Source organism: Schistocerca serialis, chromosome 7 (assembly GCF_023864345.2).
Source record: "Schistocerca serialis cubense isolate TAMUIC-IGC-003099 chromosome 7, iqSchSeri2.2, whole genome shotgun sequence".
Lineage (NCBI taxonomy): Eukaryota > Metazoa > Arthropoda > Insecta > Orthoptera > Acrididae > Schistocerca > Schistocerca serialis.
Window position 1 is genome coordinate 405,152,587 of NC_064644.1, and position 13,642 is coordinate 405,166,228.

Consider the following 13,642-nt stretch of genomic DNA (forward strand, 5'->3'; position numbering starts at 1 on the left):
GTACTTACATATAGTTCTTAAGGATGGACATTAAATATGCCAACATTGAGAAAGATTGAGGCTTTTGTAATGTGGGTTTACTGTAGAATGCTTAAAATACCATGGACAGCAAAAATAATTAACACTGAAGTATTGCTGTCACCCCTCCTTCCACAATAACCTCCATGTGTTCAGATTGCACCAGTCATTAACCCTCACCAACCATTTCCTGCAAAACCATGTAAATCAGGCCCAAACCTTGACACATGTTCTCCCCATCCATAAACATCTCCTGTTGCGCAACCCATAATTCCTGTATCCCACCACTTCTCGCTCTCCAGGAACTATAGCAGCATGCACTACACCATCTCAAAAAAGGCTCCAAACTGTTCACCTTGAACTCCCATCTGGGATTACCACTATCTACCATTTCTACAACAACCACCAAACCTGCCCCTTCCCATCTCCTCTTAGTTGAAAAACCCTGCCTTGAAGATCTACTATATTTACTATACCATAAAAAAATCCTTCCCAGCACCATACAGAGTCCGGAACCTGTACAGGTCCAAAATACGGTAATGAATATTTCCTCCACAAGCCTTAGCCCCACAGAAGTATCAGTCCTTTCCAAAAGCCTCACCTTTTGCCCCATTCTCAAATTCAATCATGCTGGACTTGTTAAAGACCATCTCTCCTTCTCCTGGTCCCTGTAGTGGAAATACTTTTCTCAACCAACCTTACTAATCAGATTCAATCCCAAACCAGTGGTGAACCCTGCTTGACTCAGTTCACACCTGCATCCAACTCTTGAAAACACCCATTGCCTCCATATCACCCCCTAAAACTTTCCAGTATTTCTTAAACTCGAAACTTGTCCCCACCATCTTTCCCCAAATCTCTTCACATGAAAGCTAACATTAGATCCACAGGAAGAACTGCAATCCACCATCTGAAAACTGATCTCAACCTTATAATCCTACCAGCAGACCAAGGCTCCACCTCTGTAGCTTTGTACCACAAAGATTATCTGATGGAAGGATCCACCAGCTGTCAGATTCATCCACCTACGAAACCTGCCACAGTGATCCCATTCCAGAAATCCAACAGGATCTCCATCCCTCCTCAAATCCTTTGGCCCATCACAGAAGCTCTCCATGGTATATATCTCTCTCTTCACCCATATCACACCCTGCATTCCTAATTTCTATTTGCTTCCCAATGTCCATAAACCCAACTACTCAGGACACCCCTTGTAGCCAGTTACTGTGCTCCCAATCAGAGAATCTCTGCTCTCATAGACCAACACCTTCAGTCTATTACCCACAACATACCCTCCTACATAAAAGATAACAACCATTTCCTCCACTGACTCTCCACAGTTCTTGTTCCTTTACCACGTGCAATCCTGCTTGTCACTACTGATGCTACCTCCCTTTACACTAACATCCCTAACACCCATGTCCATGCCACTATTGAACACCACCTTTCCCAATTCCCAACAGATTCCAGACCTACAGTGTCCTTCCTGGTCACCATGACCAACAATATCCTCACCCACAGTTACTTCACCTTTGAATGCATTACCTACAAAAAAATCCACAGTACAGCAATGGGCACCCACATTACACCATTCTATTCCAACCTAGTCATAGGCCATCTAGATGAACCCTTCCTAACCACCAGAATCCCAATCCCCTGACCCAGTTCAGATTCAGTGAAAACATCTTCATGATATGGATCGAAAATGGGGACACCCTATCCACATTCCTCCAGAACTTCAACACCTTCTCTCCCATTTGATTCACCTGGTCCTCCTCAACTCAACAAGCCACCTTCCTCGATGTTGACCTCCATCTCAAAGATGACTATATCAGTACCTCTGTCCATATCAAAGGTACCAACCACCTGCAATACCTCCACTTCAACAGCTGCCACCCATTCCAACCCAAAAAGTTCCTTTGATGCAGGCTAGCCACCTGTGGCTGTCACACTTACGGCTGTCACACCTGTGGCAATGAGCAGTCCCTCTCGAAATATACCAAGTGTCTCAGTGAGGTCTTCGCAGACTGAAGTTATCCTCTCAATCTTGTACAAAAACATATTTCCTGTGCCTTATCTCTTCTGTCACCCACCACCTTCCACAGTCCTACATTCTGGCTACAGTGGACCATTCCCCTCATGACTGAATACCACCCAGGACTGGGGCAACTGAATTACATTCTCCACCAGGGTTTCGACTACCTTTTGTCATGACTCTTAAACGGTGGTATTTTGACACCCACCAAACCCACAAAATATCCTCATCCATCTCTACTCTACCCCTGCTCCCAACCCCTTGACTCATACTCCTGTAATAGACCAGGATGTAAGAACTGTCACATACATCCTCCCACTATCACCACCTACTCCAGTCCAGTTGCAAGCATCACCTATCACACCAATCACGTGATCCCAAGCTAAGCCACAACCACTGCGCTGCATTCTACATGGACAGGAAAACCAACAACCTGTCTGTTCACATGGATGGCCACCAACAAACTATGGCCAAGAAACAGCTGGACTATCCAGTTGCTGAGCGCACTGCCACCACAATGTTCTTCACCTCAATGACTGCTTCACAGCCTGTGCTATATGCATCCTTCCTACCAACACCAGCTTTTCTGAACTGCGCAGGTGGGAACTCTCCCTGCAATATATCCTACATTCCAGTAACCCCCTTGGCCTCAACCTTCATTAGTCCCTTCACTCACCTATTCCCTTCCCTGTTCCCATTCCAGTGCTACACAGCCCTCTATTCCACCAATACACCAGTCTTTTTGCTTCTCTCCTTTGCCACTCCCCCCTCCACCCGTCATGCCTCGCAACTGCACCTAGCTTCCCTATACTATCCCCACACTATTCCTGTATGCTCCCACAAGCAGCACATTACTGTCACCCACCAGTACCCTGTCGTCCTTTCTCCTCCCTGCCCCAGCCTCCTCCTTAGATCCACCACTGAGATTGCTTCTCCCATCATGCAATGCTGCTCGCAGTCTGGCATCAGCAGCCAGAGACAATGTGTGTGTGTGTGTGTGTGTGTGTGTGTGTGTGTGTGTGTGTGTGTGTGTGTGTGGCAATGTATCCTTTTCATCATATTGTCATTATTCTATTCTGGATTTTCCACTATTTAAAAGAAGAAAAGCTAATTAAATATGGCATATCTTATGGAATGCCATATATATACATCTACAGTTAACAATAGAAGGGAAGATCAAGGATAAAAGGAGAAAAGGGTGAAGAAGAATATCTTGGTTAGAAAACATAAAGCAGTGGACAATAAAGTGCACACTAATGGCTATATACTGCAGTTCGTAGAATAAAAATGCATTGTGTGGTCACCAACCTCCATTAAGGGGCTCCGGAAAGGCTCAAAATCATGAAAAGTTCAATTTTTACTTTTTTGCGTTTTCTGAATCGACTATTACCTTCTAATAGATGTATAATTTATTCAATTCCGAAGACTACAACTATTTTTAAATTTTTTTTGAAATGTGTTCTACATGGGCGTGACCCACTGTGACGCTGTTAAACTGCTGTCAAATGGTGTTATTATTAACGTCCATGTTCATCAGGTACATTTTAGTGATGTGAGGTAAAGTATGTGTTGCGGCTAACTTGTGATGGTTGTCGTTATCTCGAAAATATTCGTAATTAATTCTGTTTCTTGAGTCTCTGTTTCGTTGAAGTATAATAATGAGTAAAAGTAAAGTTATTAGAAATCCTCTGAAGGCTTTTAAGAAAAGGAGAAATGTTGGAAAGCCAAAGGTATGTGTTATTACTGTAAACAATAAAGACGATAACCAAGTGAGTGAACCTAACCTCTCAAGTACACCTGCCCATAGCAGTCAAAGTGGGAAAGAAAATACTTCACAGAAGAAGCTTGGTTCAATGAGTGAAAACTATGAATGTTTTATGGGCGAATCAGATGTGAATGAAATATTTGATATGTCGGTTCTCAAAGGAATTTTTTCAAACTGTGTAAGATGTATTCATTGTAGTGAAGTTGGTCTGGAACTCTCCATAATAAAGCACGTAGCAAAATCTACGAACACAACATTAGATTTGTTTATTCCTTGCGTTCAGTTGGTAAGGGTGCTACTGCAGGTGCAATTTTCTGTGGCATCATGAATCTTCCAAATCCCCCAACCAAGTTTACGACCTATAATAAATTAATAGGGTCTAAAGTAGAAGATGTCTGTATAGAATCTATGAAGAACGCTGTGGAAGAGGCAGTAATGGAAAATAATGGTAACAGAGATTTGACTGCAGCGTTCGATGGTACCTGGCATAAACGGGGACACACATCTCTTCATGGTGTAGTATCTGCCACCAGTATGTATACAGGGAAAGTTTTAGATGTAGCAGTAATATCAAAGTATTGTAGATGTCCACAAAAATATAAAGGTACACATGAAAATAATTGCAAAGCTAATTATAGTGGCAGTAGTGGAGGAATGGAAGTGGCTGGTGTTGCCAGTATATTCCAGCGTTCTGAGGCATGTGATAAAGTGCGATATGTTAATTACCTTGGTGACGGTGATTCTAAAAGTTTCAAACATGTTCAAGGACTGAAGCCCTATGGTGATGATGTTGTAGTGCAGAAATTTGAGTGTACTGTACACGTACAGAAGCGAATGGGAACAAGACTTCGGCGACTGAAAGCTTCGTACAAAAAACAAAAACTCAGTGATGGTAAAGGTTTGGATGGGAAGGGAAGGTTAACTGACAGTGTAATTGACAAAATACAGAACTATTATGGAATGGCTATTAGGCAAAATACACAAAGTGTCGACGAAATGAAGAAGGCTGTTTGGGCTCTTTTTTTTTCATACTTCTTCAACCAATGAAAATCCCCAACATAGCTTGTGTCCCAAAGAAGAAGACAGTTGGTGTAAATATAACAAAGGATTGCTAACTGGTGAAGTGTACACTCATAAGCATAGTCTGCCTCATGCAATAATGGAGGTGATAAAACCCATTTTCAGAGACTTAGCAGCACCTGAACTGTTGAAAAAGTGTATTCACGGAAAAACTCAAAACCCCAATGAAAGTGTAAATAGTGTTATATGGTCGAGAATCCCCAAAACTGTATTTGTTGGAATAGAAACACTTCACTTTGGTGTGTATGATACTGTTGCGACTTTCAATGATGGCAACATTGTAAGGTGCAAGGTATTTAGAAATATGGGAATGAAGATAGGTTCTAACATGGTACGAGCGATGCTTGCTTTAGACAAGGAACGCCTTCGGGCTGCAGACAGGGCTGTAAAGAGTCTAGAAATACAAGCAAGAGTAAACAGGAGGAGGAACAAGAGGAAGCTGGAGGAGGAGTTTGCAGAGGATGAAGATAATCCATCCTATGGACCTGGAATGCATTATAAAGTTAATCCAATCTTTGTCGCTCGATTCCCAAAACTTTTATTTTCTCATACTAATTACATGTTTTCTAAGGATCTTCCAAACATATTTGTTTCAAACTTTCAGTAAATGTTACACAGTACCTTCTGCATAATAATTTAACACAGCCTTTTTCCAAAAAACTGTATATTTTTGAATCTATAAATAAAAAATTGCAAAAAAATGTTGTGAATTTTCATTACAATTGAAAAAAAAATCATCTTTAATAACTGAACTAAAATTTTGTAAAATCCCTGTGTTAAGTTGTAGCCCATATTCCAATAAATAATCTGTAAAAAGTTCAACTTCCTACCTCAAATACTTTGTGAGGAAAGATGTAATTTATAAGCGTTATTTTAACATTGCAAGTATAGGGCGTTCCGGAGCCCCTTAAGGATAACAGGAACTTCTAAAAAACTGTGTCAACGTTATGAATATGTCTATCCATGAAATGAGATCTCCTCTCACTGATATTCTTCCCACAACACCCACTTTAACTTTCAGTCACCATTCTAACCGCCGTAACTTGCACAGACTACAATCTTCATGCACAATAGTTCCTGTTGTAAAATCTGCCCCATCCACTAAAACCTACTCCACTGATACACCTGGCAACATCTAAGGCAGAAAAACATGTGAACACACTTGTTGTTTATCAACTAATATGTATTCACTGCACAACTTTTTACATATGAGTGAAGACCGACTGAGCACATGAACAGATACACAACTGTTCATCTTTTGGACATCCAGTGCCCAGTTGCTCAGCATGCTTACAGCAGTACAAGATCTGCCCGCTTTTTACATCATAAGGATCAGTTGGATTCTTCCAGCCTGTACTAGTTTGCTTTAAGTCCAGAGATGGCAACTTAATCCCTAAAATATCATCACATTTTAGTACCCACGTAGCTTTAACCTCTATTAACACGCAAAGGAAGAATTTCATTTTTTCAATTACTTTTTTTATTCTCTCTCCCCCTCTTTGCCGCTCCACAACCAGCTCCTTACTGAATTATTCAACCACTTTGAATTTTTCTGATCATCTTTAATCCATTGTTGCTTCTTACTGTCCATTCTGCCATCTCTGTACTAAGCTATACTTTGGTTACCTTTGCCCTCCTACTCTTTTTCTGCTGCTCCTCACAAGTGAGTCCCTCTCAACTAAGAAAAGGTAAGTAGTGGCCAGCCATGAGATAATCAAAACAATGTGATATTTGATAATGCAAATAAACAAATTTAGAAATGCAGAAACACTTGGACAGTAAAATATTGTACTAAAGAAAAAAAACAAAAAATATTTCTGGGCCAGATATGACATAATTTCACTCATCATGCTCATTGAGTATGAGCTACCAGCCCTGTCATCGATCAAAAAGGACACTGGAAAACACAGGAAATTAGTTCTACTTCTCATCTTCCAGTTTTCTCAAAATTAATGTAAATACAAATTAAATAGAAAAAATTTTTGCAAATAATGTTTTTTTAAAAATCCATATAGTTTCCAGAAAGAGAAAAAGCACTACAAATGCCCTCTGTGAATTTACAGTGAATATGCTTTGTCATCAGGTAAGAAGACACCACTGTAAGTAAATTACCCGCCATTTAATAGCAATTCTCAGTCTTATCCACATTAATTGATAATACCTGTGCAACTGTTAGTCAAATATAAACACTGAACTCATATTTAATACTTACCTTATAAGAAATACTGCAGAAGCAGGAAAAATGTTACTCCTTGTTGTTGTGGTCTTCAGTCCAAAGATATGTTTGCTGCAACTCTAAACATTAGTCCGTCCTGTGCAAGACCCTTCATCTCTGCACAGCTGCCACAACCTACATCTGAGTCTGCTTATTATAGTCAAGTCCTGGTCTCTCCTACAGTCACCCCCTCTCTCCCCAATCCATTACCAAATTGACAATTCCTTGATGCCTCAGGAAGTGTTTTATCATCAGATTACTTCTTTTAGTAAAGTTGAACCATGATCTCTCCCCCCCCCCCCCCCCCCCCCTTCCAAGTTATGTTCAGTACCTATTCATTACTTATCCAATCAATCCATCTAAGCTTTAATGGTGTCCAAATAAACAAATGGTATGCACACTACTCTTCCCTGTTCCCTGTATACCTCCAGAAAAAGACACAGGATCTATCAATCAGATGTGCTGATTCAAGCACTGACTATGACAAGCAGTTTACTGTGTAGAAGAGGAATATGTACCCCACCAGTCCAGAAAGCTTTGAAACTGCACTGATTAGAGTAACAATAATACAAAATATTAAAAACTACAGAAAATGCTTCAGGTGTTCTATATAGCACCCTCTCCCATCTCCACCCATTTGAATACAACAAATAGGACATTCACACAACCATGTGAAGATGCCAGCAAAGTCCTTTTTTGAGATGATGTTCAACTCACACATCACATTAGCTTGAATGTTAGTTATGTTGTCAATGTGTTGAGCCTTCATGTGAATTTGTACACTGTTATTTTGTGGTAGGTTCATATAGATAACACCAAGTCTCATCACCCATGTTGATTTTTTCCAGAAAAGAATTGTCAGCATTTTGCATTTCAATCAAGTCATAGTAGGTGTCTGCATGTTATTCTTTTTGTTTGGTAGTCAAGGTGTGTGGGAGCAACTTTAAACACACACATTTCTCTTCTTCAAAAACTTTCTGAAGAATGTCTTGAAGGTTTCATTTTGAGAGATTGTTCCACTGCAATTTGTAACACAAAAATTTTAAAACAAGGAAGGGCACATGTCCATTATTTAATGCTGGCTGCCTACAACTGAGTGATCACATGAGCATCTGCTATTTACAGTTAGTTCAAGCTGGCACTGTAGTTACTGCGTTGATGTCACTTAAAGGTCAGGAATAATAATCAGTTGTGGAATTTTAAGATGGACAGTGTATGTATTTGGAAGCCTCTTCAGAAGGTGGAGAGTTGGTTCTTCTCTCGAAAAATATTTGAAGCTCAGAAGCAATTCTGACACTACTTACAATATCCCACTAGGACATGTGTAAGACTTTGTAACGAAGTCTTGACCACTGGAACTAGGAATTTGTTCAAATCTGAAGAGTGAGATCATTTTCATGTGCATTTGAAACACAAACGGAAATATATCAAGTATTGTTGTTGTGTACTTGTGTGTTCATTGCACAATTGGTAAGTACTTGTGTAACTTATTGCTATGTTTGTGTTAAGAAAATTCTTTCACCAACAGGTTTTCAACTGGCTGTCTTTGGATTACATGCAAGTGGCAATGATACATGCGATAAGTACAGAACTTATTAACAATACAGTGAGGATGGGTACAGTTACTCTTTAAGTGATATTCAGAAGGGAGTGGACTAGTTCCATAACATTGACATCAAGCCTTTTAAGAGGTTGGAGGTTGTAAATGGCACATATGCTACAACTACAATACCAAGAATGTCACATATGGTAATCCTCAGTGGACTGGCTGGTGTTCATGTGAAATTACTCTTGAAAACATAGTAGCCAGTGTCATATTTAGCCTTGACAGGTCCAAATACAGTTGATTCTAAGGGTTGAATTTTGTGGCTGCAAGGAGAAGGAAATATGAACAAACCAATACCATTGTTTTATCATAGTTCTAGGAATCACTTCTGCAGTGTGATTCATGCTTTGGTTCATCCTTTGATGGACATTTATGCTTTAGGAAGTGTGTTAATAGAGACAGGAACAGTTCACCTGTCATTCATCCACTTCGTCTGTCTTCTCCAACACATCCAGCCGTGGCACCTTCAGGTATGTGGCCTCAGAATTTTTTGTTAGGAAAATTAAGGGAAGGTGACACTACTTTTCACATTGCTGTTACAGTCCCCAAAACATCTTGTTCATCAACTGGCATTTGACCTACCAGATTCCTCCCACTTGGTCAAAATTTAAGAGGCCTGTAAACTGCTGACACTCCTGCTTCATAGAGGTTGTAAATTTTGTGGACCAAATTAAAATTTTTCCTTCCCATCCTATAAATCATCACATGAAACAAGCACATTAGTTTCAAATAAAACTCCGACCTGTCCAAGGATGTTTGTTTCAGCATGGTCAGATTATGATGCTTATTACTGAGCCAGTCTTTTCGTACAATTTTTATTTCCTCCCGATTTTATTTGTGATCATAAACTCATAAGCAAGGCGCTTCAATGAATATTTTGTCAATCTTTAACAACTTTCAACAGTTTCCCACCAAAAGTTCTACATCACTGGCAAATACTTTTAGATGTTTAATTTGTGGATAAAAGTTCAATTTTGAGATATTTCCGGTAATATGAAATAAACCAAGTGTGAACAATAGGTTTCCAGTGTGCCACCTCCCCACTTGATTTTTGTTTTAGCATTTTCCAGATCTACTGTAAGCTATAACCAATTTTGTGTTGTCTCTGCGTGATTTCTGTGTATTTTCTACAGAAAGGAAGAGATATTTTAAGAAAAATGGTTTTCAGCTTAAAAGTGCAAAGTTTATCTATGTATAATTTATTTCAAACTTGTATTAAATCAGTTTCTTTCATCAGCAATTTGACGTCCAGTTAATCCCACCTTACTTTACGAATAATCTTCAAAATGGTGGGAAAATGGCTCCCTGTATAGCTTGTATTTCATGAAGTTTTGTAAAGCATTTCAAACTCAAACAAAATTGTGTACTATGAATTATTAAAACTTTCAGTAAATTTGTTAGTTGAGAAAAACATCACTCTTACCTTACTCTTCACCTATTTTAGTTACCATGTATCTGTGAATTCAACTAACATACAGCTGCCATATAAGCTCCGACAGTACAGCCAACCTAAGGAAATCAATTTGTAGTAGCAAAAAATAATTTTCCCTCTTGAATGTGTTTATTACTGTGATGGTCTAGTTAACCTCAAGGTTCAGTTAATTCCGCCCTCCCATACATGTTTTAGTTCAGTGGTCATCAAACTTTTTTTTTCCCCCCCTCAAGAGCCAATACTGACATGGGGTAGCATCTTGAATCAGATAAGTACAAACCTTCTTATTAATGGGTAGACTACACAAATTATTACTTTGTGAGCCCCCAATAGGCTAGCTATAGTACAGGTGTGCAGATAGGTCTGCTGCCGGCCCCCAAGTACTGATCGTCAAAAGCCGGCACCACTCAGAACACTGTGTCGACTGTTCCATTTCAGATTCTTGCAACACTCAGCAACATAAAAGTTGTGACACTGTAATTGCATGTTGAAGTTTCGATGAGTTGTACGTGTGAACATATTATTAACTGATTAATAAAATTAATTGTAATTATACTTATGCAGTGCGAGATGTGATCAAAACTGTTTACTAAATGTTTTGAATGTAATTTTTCTTCTACTCATTGTGTTGTACTGCAACAGCCTTAATTTAATTTCACGTTCCCTACAACAAATATGTAGCACATTTAAGATGACTGTCTCTATAATGCGCATTCACAAATCCATGTTACTTTCATTTGAAATTTATATCATAGCTGCTGATGAGTATGATGCGCACACCCACCCACGAGTTGTCAGCCCTGGAAGACAAACAGGAGAACACTCCCCATTCATGTCCTGTCACCCTGCAATGACAAATCTACCTTTTGCCGCACGTGGCTTTACCCTCAGAGGTGACTGGCCTACTTTTCGCACCTACTATAATTCCTCCAGAGTATTTTTGATTCTACGAATGAGCCATAACCAACAGTTGCAAATAGTATTTATTCTTTACTGGTTATATACTACTGGCCATCAAAATTGCTACACCAAGAAGAAATGCAGATGATAAATGGGTATTCATTGGACAAATATATTATACTAAAACTGACATGTGATTACATTTTCATGCAATTTCGGTGCATAGATCCTGAGAAATCAGTACCCAGAACAACCACCTCTGGCCGTAATAACGGCCTTGATATGCCCAGGCATTGAGTCAAACAGATCTTGGATGGCATGTACAGGTACAGCTGCCCATGCAGCTTCAACACGATACCACAGTTCATAAAGAGTAGTGACTGGCGTATTGTGACGAGCCAGTTGCTCGGCCACCACTGACCAGACGTTTTCAATTGGTCAGAGATCGGGAGAACGTGCGGGCCAGGTCAGCAGTCTACCATTTTTTGTATCCAGAAAGGCCCGTACAGGACCTGCAACATGCGGTCGTGCATTATCCTGCTGAAATGTAGGGTTTCGCAGAGATCGAATGAAGGGTAGAGCCACGGGTTGTAACACATCTGAAGTGTAACGTCCACTGTTCAAACTGCTGTCAATGCGAACAAGAAGTGACCGAGACTTGTAACCAACGGCACCCCATACCATCACGCCGGGTGATATGCCAGTATGGCGATGACGAATACACACTTCCAATGTGCGTTCACTGCGATGTCACCAAACACGGATGCAACCATCATGATGCTCTAAACAGAACCTGGATTCATCCGAAAAAATGGCTTTTTGCCATTCGTACACCCAGGTTTGTCGTTGAGTACACCATCGCAGGCGCTCCTGTTTGTCATGCAGCATCAAGGGTAACCGCAGCCATGGTCTCCGAGCTGTTAGTCCATACAGCTGCAAACGTCGTCGAACTGTTTGTGCAGATGGTTGTTGTCTTGCAAATGTCCCCATCTGTTGACTCAGGGATCGAGACGTGGCTGCGTGATCCGTTACAGCCATGCGGCATTACACACACACACACACACACACACACACACACACACACTCTCTCTCTCTCTCTCTCTCTCTCTCTCTCCGCATGCATGAGGCATGCTTTCTTGTGTGAATATGTGTGTGTTTTTCTTTGCTGAAGGTAGCTTAACACAAAAGTTAAAATGTGTAAGTTTTTTTGTTGTGCTTGTTTGCAGCTCTTTATTTGGACTACATGGAGTCCTCACTGCATCTTGATATTTATGTTTCAAGTAGTTCATTTTTTAAATCAAAGCCTCATGGAGATAAGTTGAAGGAAATAGTTTTAAAATAAACAGTGCACAATCTCATAATTTTATATAACTGACAGGCACACATCCCCAAAATTCGATGTATTCCTGCTTTTGCAAAGGTCTATAAATTGAGTTTTAACACTTTCACTGCGGCATCGGTGCAGGCGTGTTACTCTCCAGTGCAGCCCGGCAACGTGCGGGTGGGGGCCGGTAACACACTGAAACGGAAGGTACCGCTCGGAGCCGACACTCCTAAGCACACCTGAGCTACAGGCTGGCGTAAAGACCTTGTAAGATCTGTAGGATCATGTTCTATACTGACTTAATGATGACATCTTAGATCCATTACTTCAAATAAGCTTCGACTGTATTGTGGTCATGTTTTAAAGTCTGTTTGCCGTCTGACACCTATAGGGGTCATAGGCATCATTCAGATGTTCTGATTTGTTGATAATGTAACAAAAATACAATTCAAAAGAGCAACAAATCCACTGCATTCATGAAAAATTTGGATTCCAAAACGCAAATTCTTAAGAAGGAAAAAAAGGAAGAAGGAAACTGGATTCATTTGAAATTATATTTACTTCAAATGCACATTTTTAAGATTGACTCTGACAGAGGTCGTTAGTTTAGTAGCATGTTTGCTCCTGGTATGAGAGAATTAGCTGTCTACATTTATCATAGACGTCCAGGAGACACCTGAATGTGTAGAAACTAGTAGGCAAAAAACACCCTACGTGGAGGCTTCTCTCATGTTCCCCATCACTTCAACTGCAGTGCTATTAAAACAAATTTAGCACAACAAATTCTTTCCCAAAAAACTGGGAAATTATACAGCTGTTCAAGCAGTATCCAGGTTTGTCTGGGCAGATTGTACACTAGTATGGCGTATCAGGGCACTTGCCTTGTTCCGCGCACTTCTTAAACCGCTTCCTCATAACTTGCTTCTTCCCTGCAGTAGCTTCCCGCTTTAGCACAACGTGAGTTTCTTGCTCACATTTCGTGGAACGTCCATTGGCGGAAAGAAGCCCTTTATAATGTTCATTCTGTAATCGTACAACGTCATTTTATTTCCTGAGTATTTGTTGTACAGATATAGAGAATTGAAAACTAGCATGTCACTGACATGAAAGAATAGTTTTTTGTCACTGACATGAAAGAACAGTTTTTTCGGCCAGTGGATAGTCTTTCGTTCACATAAATCATACTGTACGATAACATCTGATCTTGTTTATCAGTCCCAGACATAGATTAGATTAGATTAGTTTTCCGTTCCATAGATCCATGCTG